This window comes from Mesoplodon densirostris, chromosome 5 (genome assembly GCF_025265405.1).
Source record: "Mesoplodon densirostris isolate mMesDen1 chromosome 5, mMesDen1 primary haplotype, whole genome shotgun sequence".
In the NCBI taxonomy this organism is placed as follows: domain Eukaryota; kingdom Metazoa; phylum Chordata; class Mammalia; order Artiodactyla; family Ziphiidae; genus Mesoplodon; species Mesoplodon densirostris.
This window is the reverse complement of record NC_082665.1, coordinates 122,646,433-122,660,012: the sequence shown is the minus strand read 5'-3', so window position 1 is coordinate 122,660,012 and position 13,580 is coordinate 122,646,433. Positions and strand designations below refer to the sequence as shown.

General features: G+C 38.9%; 1 protein-coding gene across 4 annotated transcripts in view; it reads left to right on the top strand.

Moving 5' to 3' along the window:
- Nucleotides 1-13,580, top strand: part of ANKRD28 (ankyrin repeat domain 28) — a 165,036-nt gene that overhangs the window by 71,127 nt on the left and 80,329 nt on the right. The gene's annotated exons all lie outside the window — the stretch shown is intronic.

Below are 13,580 nucleotides of genomic sequence, written 5' to 3'. Positions count from 1 at the left end.
TAGTTGCTGGCCTGGGACAAATTCAAGTTTTGATTTTTGGAACTTTCTGGAATTTTGTTTTCCAAGTAGTTTTGATCCATAGATACAGAAGGCCGACTGTAAGTAGTAGCCATTTAAAAAGTGTAGGAAATGAGTGAATAAAAATAAGGCACAGTCTCTGACTTTAGCAAGTTTATAATCTAAAGTGTTTGGCTGTATTGTTTGTAGGTGTTTTCTTGTTTGTGTCAGGGGTGTGTGGGTTTTGGGTTTGGTTGGGGGGGGGGCCGTCTACTGTCAGTTGCCCAAGTGCAATTAAGCTAAACAGGCTTCTTTCCACAGTCTTTTTGCCTTGCATTCCCATCAGTACTTGTTTAGACAATTCAAATCACTTTGACATAGGAAGGGTGAATTCTTTAAAAAAGCAAAACAAAAGAAACCAAAAAAAAAACATGTGCACTTGAAATGCAGGCAAGCAAAGGCTCTCGTGAAAAATAAATTTATCATTTGCACCATTCTGCTGATGGTCTATCAGAGCACTGACTTTAAAGGGACAGCTGGAGGTAGACCTGTTCCACCCTATTCTCTGCCGAGGGGACTAAATCCCATCTTCCCTCAATGCACAGGAACAGAAGTTGGTTCTTAGGGATGGCATTTAATAAAGTTTTTAGCATTTACATTTCCCTGACAGCCTTGAAAGCGGCTTTACTGTTGTATTACAAGTCTAAATCATACTCAGTAAATAGAAGTAAAGTTTGCAGGATTGCTGAGCATGGCACAAAAGCAACACAGGAAATAATAGAAACGTTGCAGGTGAAGAGGGGATTCAGAGATGTCATTCAGTGTTAAGAACTGCCTAATAAAGCCAAGTGTATAGTTTTTTGATAACATGGGGTTCAGTTTTCATTCAGATCATGCTGCCAAAACAGTGGCACATATAAACAAGTCTAAATAGCTAATACATTGGTAATTTTATGTAAACCAAAGTACCTGTAATAGCCAGAGTCAGATTTGGGAAAGGAAACTTCTTGTCCCATCCCATCCCAAATCATGTATTGACAAATAAAATATAAAATATTTTAGATGATAGTTTTAGATTATCTACTGTGAAAGTGAGTGATTTGAGTCGATTAATTACTAAATATACATTTTTCGTAAAATAACAATGATAAAACCTTGAGTTTTTTTTGTATCTTAGCATAATTGTTGAGGAAAACATGTAAATTACATAAATATTTTAAATTAATAATGTATCATTTTTTTCTCTCAGTAGTTTTTCTAGAGAATCAATGATTTGAATATTACTTACCCAAGTGACTTGAAGCATGTTTTCTTGTACAAGTGCAAAAAATAATAATTTATTCATTTTAGAATATATTTGTCTTCGTATGAGAAAACAGTTACAAAATGCTGTATGTCAAGCATTTTTATCATTAGTTTGGAAGATATGTACAGTGAGGGTTTTGGTGTTTTGTTTACATAGAAACTAGATTATTTTGTTTGAGTGTTTTCAGATTGTGTTGCACAAATTTCTGGTAATAAAATTTCTATTTTTATTCTTAATTCCCTTGTAGATCCAAATGGTGGTTGGGGGAAGGGCACGGGTGTAAGGGTGAGTAGTTTTCTTTTCCAATATTCAGGAGACTTTCATTTTCATTTTGAACATTAGTTCAGGAGAATGAATCTTGACAAACCAACAAAGGAAGCTACTTTTCTTAAGCTGAAATATTGTTTCAGAGCCTGTGTTTTCTGCCAATTTTTTTTAAGGATTTTCTTTTTTTAAAAAAGTTGTATGTGTGTATGTATGTGTGTATGTATGCATTTATTTATTTATTTTTGGCGGCGTTGGGTCTTCGTTGCTGCGCGCAGGCTTTCTCTAGTTGCAGCGAGTGGGGGCTACTCTTCATTGTGGTGTGGTGGGCTTCTCATTGCGGCGGCTTCCCTTGTTGCAGAGCATAGGCTCTAGGCGCGTGGGCTTCAGTAGTTGCAGCATGTGGGCTCAGTAGTTGTGGCCCGCAGGCTTCAGTAGTTGTGGTGCATGGGCTTAGTTGCCTCGCAGCATGTGGGATCTTCCCGGACCAGGAATCAAACCCGTGTCCCCTGCATTGGCAGGCGGATTCTTAACCACTGTGCCACCAGGGAAGTCCGTCCCCCAATTTTTTGATGCACGTTTCCTCTTAGTTCAAATGTGTTTTAATTGATATTTTGAAAGAATATTGAAGCACTCATGTCTGATATTTTTCTCCTTTCTTGTAACCTTTTAAAAATTATGAAATATAACTCATTTAAAATATGTAGAACATATATAGAATATGATGAATTATTTAAATGTAACCACTACCCAGATCAAGAAACAGAACACTGCTAGCATCTCACAAGTGCCCTTTGTGCTCACTTTGTGATTAGAACTGTTTCCTCCCACCCCACAATGTAACCAGTAATATGACATTTTTCTTTTTTTTTTTTTTTGCGGTACTTGGGCCTCTCGCTGTTGTGGCCTCTCCCGTTGCGGAGCACAGGCTCCGGACGCGCAGGCTCAGCGGCCATGGCTCACAGGCCCAGCCGCTCCGCGGCATGTGGGATCTTCCCGGACCGGGGCACGAACCCGTGTCCCCCGCATTGGCAGGCGGACTCTCAACCACTGTGCCACCTGGGAAGCCCTGACTTTTATTATAGTCTCTTTCTTAGTTTTCTTTTATAATTTTGCCACCTAATTATTCCTCCCTAAAGCAGTATAATTTTGCATGTTTAATTAAATGAGTCATACAACATATATTCTTTTGGATCTGGGTTCTTGTGCACAAACTGTCTCATTTTAAAAATTTACCTGTGTTATGTGTTGCTAAAGATTATTCATAGTATTCCACTGAATGCATATACCACAGTTTATCCATATTCTGCTGTTGTTGGACAGTTGGTTTGTTTCCAGGTTTTGCCTGTTGTAAACAATGCAGCTATTCATAAGCATGTCTTCTGTTGCACATTACCGTGCATTTCTATAAGACATAGACCCCTAGGCATAGAATTTCTGGCATATAAGGCTATGTGTATATTCAACTTAGAGAATGCTATATTCTTAAACAGTATACACTCCCATTAGCACTATATGAGAATTTTTGGTGGCCCACATTCTTGGACCATATTCTTGCTTTTTGTCTTATTTATTTAGCCATTCTGTGGTATGTGGTAGTATCTCATTATTTGTAAAGTTTGAGGGTTTTTTTTTTTGATGACAGTGTCACGTGCCTTTTTATGTTTATTAGACATTCATATAACCTCTTTTATGAAGTGCTTGTTAAATCTCTTGCCCATTTTTCTTTTGATTTCTCTCTTTCCTTATTAATTTACAGTAGTCCTTTATATATTCTGGATATGAACCCTTTGTGAGTTTTGCAGATATCTTCTCCCATTCCACTTTGCCTTTTCATTCTTTAGTGTGTCATTGAACGTGAGGTCTTAATTTTAATGTAGTCAGGTTTTTCAGTATTTTCCTTTATTATTAATGCTTTTGAGTTTTTGCTACCTTAAGAAGTCTTTTCCTTAACCTGAGTCATAAAGGTAATATATTTGTTTCTCAGAGCTTTATCATAATGCTCTTTAAATTTAGCTTTATGATATACTTGCAGTTAAATTAGGCATATAATGTGAGGTAGTGGGGAGTTTTTTCCCCCCTTTCCAACTGGGTACTGAATTTTCCCAGCACAATTTAATTGCCCATATTTTGTTGGACTGTTTTCTAACTGTTGAATTTTGAAAGTCCTTTGTATATTATGAATGCAAGTTCTCTGTCAGATATGTGATTTACAAATGTTTTCTCCCAGTGTATGTCTTGTCTTTTTATCCTCTTAACTGTATCTTCCTGAGAGCAAAAGTTTTTCATTTTGATGAAGTTGAACGTATCAGTTTCATGGATTTAATGTACCAGTTTCATGGATTGTGCTTTTGGTTTCACATCCAAGAACTCTTTGCTTAACCTACTTGTTTTCCCCTATCTTTTCTTCTAGAAGTTTTAAAATTTTAGATGTGGCAGTTAGGTCTATGATTCTTTTTGAGTTAATATTTGTGTTAGGTGTTAAGTATAGACTGATGTTATTTTTTTGACATGTGGATATCCAGGACCATTTGTTGAAAATATTATATATCCATTCGGTTGCTTTTTTACTTTTGCCAAAAATCAGTTGATCATATTTGTGTGGGTTGATATTTGGACTCTTTATTCTGGTTATCTCTTTCCCTTTTGATACCACACTGCCGTGATTACTGCAGCTTTATAGTAATTCTTGAAATCACATAGTGTAAGACCCCCAACCATGTTCTTTTCTATCAAAATTGCTTTGGCTATTTTAATATCTTTGCCTTTCCACATAAATTTTAGGTTGTTGTATCTACTATGAGTCCTGCTGGGATTTTGATTAGGATTGTATTGAATCTATATAGATCAAATTGACATCTTAACAATAATGAGTCTTCCAATCCATGAACATGGTATTTTTCTCTATTTAGGTTTTCTTTTATTTCTTTCATGAATGTTTTGTAGTTTTCAGCATATAAATCTTACAAATTTTTGTCAGATTCATACCTAAGCATTTCTCTTTTTCTTTTTTCTTTCTTTCATTCTTTCATATTGTAAATGTACAGTTTTAAAAATTTTGATTTCCAGTTGTTAATTGCTAGTATATAGAAATACAGTTGCTTTTTGTATGTTTACCTTGCATTCTGTAATTTTTCTAAACTCATTCTAGGATTTTTTTAATAGATTCCTTGGGATTTTCTCTATATAGAATACCCCCTATATAGAATATGAACAGAGACAGTTTCATTTCTTCTTTCCCAATCTATATGCGTTTTATGTTACCAACTAGAACTTCAAGTATGAGAATGAATAGAAGTGATGAAAATAGGCAAACTTGCCTTGTTCCTGATCTTAGAAGGAAAGCATTCAGTCTTTTGCCATTAAATAGGATATTAGCTGTAATTTTTGTAAATTACCTTTATCAAATTAAGGAAGTTCCTTTTTATTCCTAGTCGGCTGAGAGTTTTTTTAAAATCATGAAAGGATGTTGTTTTTTAAAATGTGATGATCATGATTTTTAAAAAAATATTACTTCTACAGTTTCGGGTTTTTTAAGTTTTATTTATTCTTTGGCTGCATTAGGTCTTCGTTGATGTGCGCGGACTTTCTCTAGTTGCAGCAAGTGGGGGCTGCCCTTCGTTGCGGTGCGCGGGCTTCTCATTGCAGTGGCTTCTCTTGTGGAGCACGGGCTCTAGGGTGCGTGGGGTCAGTAGTTGTGGCTCGCGGGCTCTAGGGCACAGGCTCAGTAGTTATGACGCACAGGCTTTGTTGCTCTGCGGCATGTGGGATTTTCCCAGACCAGCACTCGAACCCCTGTCCCCTGCATTGGCAGGCAGATTCTTAACCACTGTGCCACCAAGGAAGTCTAGGAACATTTACTATTTAAATTTTCCTCTGAATACTGCTTTAACTTCATATCACAGATTTTGATATATTTTCATTTTCATTCAGTTCAAAATATTTTCTAATGTCCCTTGAGATTTCCTCTTTACATGGGTTATTTAGAATTAGTTTTCTTCTTTTATTCTACTTTACTATTAAAGTATATACTTTGATTTTCAAATACTTGGGGATTTTCCAAGTGTCTGTCTCTTTTTTTTTTTTTTTTTTTTGCGGTACTCGGGCCTCTCACTGTTGTGGCCTCTCCCGTTGCGGAGCACAGGCTCCGGACGCGCAGGCTCAGCGGCCATGGCTCACAGGCCCAGCTGCTCCACGGCATGTGGGATCTTCCCGGACCGGGGCACAAACCCGTGTCCCCTGCATTGGCAGGCGGACTCTCAACCACTGTGCCACCAGGGAAGCCCTAACGTTATATTTTAATGGTGAGAAACTCAAAGCTTTCCCACTAAGACTGGGTATAAGACAAGAGTGTTCTTTTTTACAACTCCTTTTCAGCATAATTCTGGAAGTTCTAGCTAATGCAAAAATACAGGGAAAGGAAATAAATGGTATACAGATTGAGAAGGAAGATATAAAACTCTCTGTGTTCATAGATGTCATCATCATCTAGGTAGAAAATCTAAAAGAATTGACCAAAGAACCTTCTGGCGAGGACGTGGAACAGTGGGAACTCTTACTCATTGCTGGTTGGAATGCAGTGTGGTACAGCCACTTCAGAAAACAGTTTGGCAGTTTCATAAAAAACTAAGCATACTCTTAGCATATGATCCAGTCATCATATTTACCCAAATGAGTTGAAAACTTATGTCCACACAAATACCTGCACGTGGATGTTTATAGCTGCCTCATTCGTAAGTTCTAAAACTTGGAAGCAACCAAGAAGTCCTTCAGTAGGTGAATGGATAAATAAACTGTGGTGCATCCAAATAATCGAATATTATACAGCACTAAAAAGAAATGAGCTATCAAGCCATGAAAAGACATGGAGAGGGACTTCCCTGGTGGTCCAGTGGTTAAGACTCCGTTCTCCCAGTGCAGGGGGCCCGGGTTCGATCCCTGGTCAGGGAACTAGATCCTGCGTGCTGCAATTAAAGATCCCGTATGCTGCAACTAAAAAGAAGATCCCACGTGCGGCAACTAAAGATTCCACATGATGCAACTAAAGATCCCGCATGGTGCAGTGAAGATCTTGCATGCCACAAGTTAAGACCTGGCACAGCCAAATGAATGAATGAATGAATGAATAAATAAATAAATAAATTCTGATCTTAAAAAAAAAGACATGGAGAAACCTTAAATGCTACGTAGTGGAAGAAGCCAATCTGAAAGGCTACATACTGTATGATTCCAACTATATGACCTGGAAAAGTTAAAACTTTGGAGACAGTATAAATATGAGGGGTTGGGACTTACCTGGTGGTCTGGTGGTTAAGACTCCACGCCTCCACTGCAGGGGGCGAGGGTTCCATCCTGGCCAGGGAACTAAGATCCCACGTGCCGCAGCTAAATGAACGCATGAATGAATGAATATGCAAATAAATAAATATGAGGGGTTGGTGGGGGGTGGGAATGAATAGGCAGAGCACATAGGATTTTTAGGGCAGTGAAAATACCCTGATACCATAATGATGTATACATGTCATTAAACATTGGTCCAAACCCATAGAATTTACACCACCAAGAGTGAACCCTAAGGTTCTGGACTTGGAGTGATTATGATGCGTTATTGTAGGTTCATTAGTGTAGCAGATGTGTCGCTCTGTTGGGGAGTGTTGGTAATGCTGGGGGCTGTGCATGTGTGGGGGTAGAAGGTGTATGGGAAGTCTCTATACCCTCAGTTTTGCTGTGAACCTAAAGCTGCTCTTTTACAATTTCATTAATTAACTAATTAATTAAAATAGATACACAGGAAAAGATGGCTTCTCTCCTGTTGCCGGATGTTGTTTGGGGTGAACTAGCTTGAGATGAGCCTTTACACTGGTTATAACATATAGTTGTAGTTGGAGGCACGGTGGAAAGGTAGAATTTCTGAGAGACATCTGGATGATGTCATTGAGCTTCTGGATCAACCAGCTTTGTCCCTACCCTTTATGAGAGTAGATCTTCTTTATTTTAAAGCCATTTTTAATTGATGTTTTTCTGTACTTGAAAAATAACATAGGATACAATTAAAGAACTAACTGTAAACATTGTTTGTCCTAAAAGATTGTGCTGCTTTTAACATCTCATTAATATCATATTGAACTAAGAGAATAAAATTTCTCCCTCTTCTCTACCTTTCTTTCCCCCTTCCCCAACTTCCCTACAGTATATTCATGACTGTGTCCTTTTACAAGGATGATTGAGAGGTCGTGTAAAATCTTCTTGTCTACTGTCGTCCAGAGTGTTTGTTACTGTCAAAAGCTAAACATGTCAAGTTCCTTTAGGTTTTGATTTCTGCTACTCTTTAATTCTTATCTGTCTTACAAGTTTTGCCTGTGAGTTTGATAAATTCAAGCCAGCAAATATTTATTGAGCATCCATTTTATTGCTCTGAACTTTTTTAGTTTGGATTGAATTTGTTGTACTGAAGATTAGGATTTGTAAAGCATCCTTTGCCATGTGTAAGGTATGTTATTTGAGATGAAGTGTTTTTGTTTTGGCTTTTTAGTTTAGCCAGCACAATTAGGTCATTATATTATTTTGAATATAGCTGACTATTGTTGTATATTAATTAGTGAATTGTTGGGTATACTTTTTCTTAAGTGTTTTTAGAAGTTTTTAGAGTGTAGACATTCATACCTATGCACTGTCCCTGGTACTTAAATACGGTTGACCCTTGAACAATGTGGGGATAAGGGGCACCAACACCCCACCCAACCCATGCAGCTGAAAATCCATGTTTTTTTTTTTAAAGAAGATGTTGGGGGTAGGAGTGAGTTTGTTTATTTATTTATTTATTTATTTTTGCTATGCTGGGTCTTCGTTTCTGTGCAAGGGCTTTCTCTAGTTGTGGCAAGCGGGGGCCACTCTTCATCGCGGTGCGCGGGCCTCTCCTGTTGCGGAGCACAGGCTCCAGACGCGCAGGCTCAGTAGTTGTGGCTCACGGGCCTAGTTGCTCCGCGGCATGTGGGATCCTCCCAGACCAGGGCTTGAACCCATGTCCCCTGCATTAGCAGGCAGATTCTCAACTACTGCGCCACCAGTGAAGCCCCCATGTATCACTTTTGACTCACCTAAAACTTAATACTGATAGCCTACTGTTGACCAGAACCCTTACCGATAACATGAAGAGTCGATTAACACAGATAATATATGTTATTTTTATTATATACTGTATTATAGTAAACTAGAAAAAAAGAATGTTATTAAGAAAATCATAGGGGGACTTCCCTGGTGGCACAGTGGTTAAGAATCTGCCTGCCAGTGCAGGGGCCATGGGTTCGAGCCCTGGTCCAGGATGATCCCACGTGCTGTAGAACAACTAAGCCCGTGTGCCACAACTACTGAGCCTGTGCTCTAGAGCCCGCGAGCCACAACTACTGATCCTGCGTGCCACAAGTACTGAAGTCCGCAGGCCTAGAGCCCATGCTCCGCAACAAAAGAAGCCAGTGCAATGAGAAGCCTGCGCACTGCAACGAAGGGTAGCCCCCGCTCACTGCAACTAGAGAAAGCCCGTGCACAGCACCGAAGACCCAACACAGCCAAAAATAAATAAATAAATAAATATATTTTTAAAAATCATAGGAAGAGAAGATACATTTACAGTACTTTACTGTATTTATCAGTACTGTAAGTTTACATCATCTGTTTATAAGATGAATCATCTCTCTTACTACCTACATCAGTATTGTCTTATAATGAATGATACAAAACACTAGATGTTATATGTATTACTAATACTAGACATCAAAAAAGAAAAGATAATATGAAAAAGAAATTCATACTTATGTGCAGGTATAACAATTCATGCACTGATACTGAAGCAGCAACAATATGATTACTTTATGGTAGCGTGGTGTAATCAGTTGTTTCCTAGTAGCCTAGCTTGTACACTAATGAATGAATCATTATAAAAACCATTTATCTGTGTTGACAGGCTGATAACACATTTTCTCCAATTACAAGGGGGGGTGGGACGGGGAGAGGGAGGGTATACTGTATGGTAATTTAATTCTTTGAAAGCAAAGTTATAAAACAGTAAAAAAAAACTAACATCATTTATATTAAATATCACTCACCTTATGTGCCTGAGTAAGGATAGACTATTATGTACATATCTTTTATGCATTCATGACATACCTAACTTTTTCTTAGTTTTTTCAGTATATGTAGACTACATGGCTCATCTGCTAGTTTTTCAAATTGTCACAGATTTCCAAAATTTTTCCCAATATATTTATTGAAAAAAATCGGCATACACATGGACCCCACGCAGTTCAAACCCATGTTGTTCAAGGCTCAACTGTATATACAGTCCTGGATCTCTGGCTAGTGCAGCTTTTCTAAAGCAGTAAAAGGAGAGATAGCATGCTTATTACCCAATTATTCCTCAGCCGCTCCTTTTGCTTCCTGTGGAATACAGAAAGGGAATATAGAGGGGCATCGTTTATAGGCTAATAATAGTTCTGTGCATAGAAGGAATAAGCTAGATTTCAGTATCCTTAAGTGTGGGGAAGCTCAGCCTCTAGCCCAAATAGCTAAGCAGTGTACTTGCTGCAGTTTTGCTTTTTTTTCAAGATTCCCAGGAGAAGCCACAACTGGCCAAGCTTTGATAAATACTTTTAATTGGTCAGTTGTCAGTATAACGTTTTGGTGAAGAGCCTGTTTGAAAGCAATTTCCTCATCTATTAAGAATAATGCAGGGGCTTCCCTGGTGGCACAGTGGTTGAGAGTCCGCCTGCCAGTGCAGGGGATACGGGTTCGTGCCCCGGTCCGGGAAGATCCCACATGCCGTGGAGCGGCTGGGCCTGTGAGCCATGGCCGCTGAGCCTGCGCATCCGGAGCCTGTGCTGCGCAATGGGAGAGGCCCGCATACCGCAAAAAAAAAAAAAAAAAAAAAAAAAAGAATAATGCATGCTCAACGGTACAGTAATTTTGCAAAGTAAAACAGATGTGTCAAGTGCTTTATGCAGTGCCTACCGCAAAATAAAGATCTGTGGGTTGCACTCCTTTTCTGAGAAACTCCTCATTCCACATGGTTACTCTAGGAACTGCTGTGTTAATAAAACCTGACTTCTTCAGCTATTCTCACTTGATTTGTACACAGGTGAGCAACTAACCAAAGTTGAGTCGATCAGAATACTGTTCTGAGGTTTAGAATTAAAAGACTTCTCTTTGGTCTGCTGAAGTTTTAAAAGTAAATCCTGGGATCTCTAATGCTTTGTTTCCTAAAGTGAGGAAAAGTGTTGTTGGCGAAGGCAAAGAAAAGCAGCTGATGCTGAAGAAACTGAGAAGTAGACAGAGTCCTGAATGTTTCACGTGCTCTTGTGGCCTTGCCACATGCCTTCCTGACCTAAGTTGTAGTTGTTGGTGCTCAGTTCCATGAGGTATTCTGGTGTCCTTCTGATAAGTCCATTTTACCTAAATTGGTTCAATTTAGATTTATTTTGCTTGCACCCAGTAATGCCATCTAAGGTATGTGTTCAATAAATAGTAACTCTTAAGGACAGTGAGAGAAACAGAGACTGTTTACTAGTCAAAATACTTTTAAGATTTTTATTTATTTATTTATTTATGGCTGTGTGGGGTCTTAGTTGCGGCATGCGGGATCCTTCATTGGGGACAGACTCTTTGTTGTGGCACAGGCTTCTCTCTAGTTGTGGCGTGTGGGTTTTCCCTTCTGTAGTTGTGGCGCATGGGCTCTGTAGTTTGTGGCACGTCAGCTCTCTGGTTGAGGCGCACGAGCTCAGTAGTTGTGGAGCACGGGCTTAGTTGCCCTATGGCATGTGGGATCTTAGTTCCCCGTCCAGAGATTGAACCCGCGTCCCCTGCATCGGAAGGTGGATTCTTTACCACTGGACCACCAGGGAAGTCCCCCGAAATACTTTTTACTTTACTTACAGTTACATTCCTCTGCTAAATGCAGATGATTTTTCATGTTATAATCTGGAACTTTAAGGTTCCACAGAGGTTCTCAAAGTACTCCTTGGAAAAGAATCGTAGCAAACATTTTAGAACTGGTTTTTAGTGCATTTATGTATAGTTGTCTGTACCCAGAGATTTGGGTAGTTGTCTGTCAGAGGCTATTCTAGAATGTACGGTGTTCTGGGACCCCAAAATCAATATTGGAGTCTTCTACGAGCTATACAGTACTTTAGAATATTATTGATTCAGGGCGGGTTTTCTTCATTAACATTTAAATTTGTGTAAACCTCTGTATTGCCTGTGTGGTATGTAACTTTAAGCCAGGTGCTATGTGGGTATAAAATTGACACTTTGCTTCCTCCAGATACTTATTACCTAATTATGAAACCATGACATAAGCCCAGAGTTGAGCAATAACAAGAATGCCATCTGTATGGTACAAATGATAATGTTGTAATAGAAGCACAGGATAGAGAGACCCCAGTGTGCTGACGTGCTCCTGAAGACTTTGAGACGGAGATGAAATTTGAGCTGGACCATGAAGAGTAGCAGGGATTTGGGCAGGGGAAAGGCATTCTGGGTAAAGGGAAGAAAGGTGAAAGATGAAAATGTGCTGTTATTCATTCTATTAGTAGAGATTAACTGGTTTCAGCTATAGGTTAGTACTTCTGAACATCAGGTTAACGAGGGAGAATGGAGTTGATTGGTGATGGTGTCAGCCACTAAAAGTGATTGAGCTTTTGATTTAATGAATGTGAAATTGCCTTCAAGTTTGATCTGCTAGTACGTAAACCAGTTGGATCTCTGATTTGAGGATGAGAGGATAAGTTTGGAGGATAGTAGTGAATTTAAAAATAAAAACTAAAAGCACAATCTAAGGATTTTTCCAGATAGCTGTAAGTGTACAGAGTGTCACTTCCATGCCAAAGTAAGCTAGGGTTCTCTTATTTGAAGCATCTCAGACATCCACCAACACCCTACAGAACTATATCCCCAAAGCCAAGGTTCACCGTGGGGCTTCTCTGAGTGCAGGGTGTTGAGGACAACCAGCCATCATAACTTACTTTATGAAGGGGTCAAGACAAGAATGGATCTGATAAATCCTAGCTAAGTTCAGCTGAGTTCTATGGACCAGAAGCTGAGCATTGAAAGATGATACCCAGATATTCAACAGGGAAGTTTCAGTCTGATAGCAGTAGAAATAAAAGAAAAAGTAAAAATGATGGGGCAGAAAAGAGAGTGACCATTATGGGAAAGTAAGTGGGGAAAATAGAGAAAAGAAAAAAAAAACTACTTAGAAAATTATGATAAGAAATTGATAAGAAAAAGTGAAGTCAGGCCACAGAATGTTTTGAGGGAGAGTGATTAGTTTTAAGCAGACAGCGGTTAAATAGATAGTGGAGCCTTGTAAATAGAGTCTGTATAATAAGTTAACATCACACACCTAGAGCTCAACTGCCAGTGCTTCGATCCTGATTCTGCCAATTCCACATGATATTGAGTAAATTCCTTAAACTTTTCTGTGACTTGATTTCCTTATATGTATTCACTTCCTTAACCTTGTGAGGTAAAGTGCTTAGAGCAGTCGTAGCATAAAGCAAGCTCTGTGATATTGGTGTTACTATTCTTCCTGGTTACAGCTAATATACACGAATGCTTCAGTACCTGGAGTAGGGCAGAATTGTGGAATTGAGTCATTGTTGCGAAGGTTGTAGTTGAATCCGTATACATAGATGAATTCTTAGACTCTCTAAGTATTTCTTCTTGTACAGATGTTCTGTCTCTCTTTCAATTTATCATTTCTAACTTTTCACCTGTTTTCCTACCTTATAGGCTTCCTCTTATTCCAACCTGATCCTAAAATCTGCTTTAAGTTAAAGCTTCCACAGAAAATGTTGAGAATGTGTAAGTGCAGTTTGAATTCCCAGGTTTGACGTAAGGCACTTCCTGTTAGATCTAATACCCCTTTTCCTGGGCTGTGCTTGGGATATACCATAGATTCCCTTCTTTCTCACAGACTCATTCCCTAGGTTGTCTAACCTTGCTTGACTCTGTTTTGCTGACT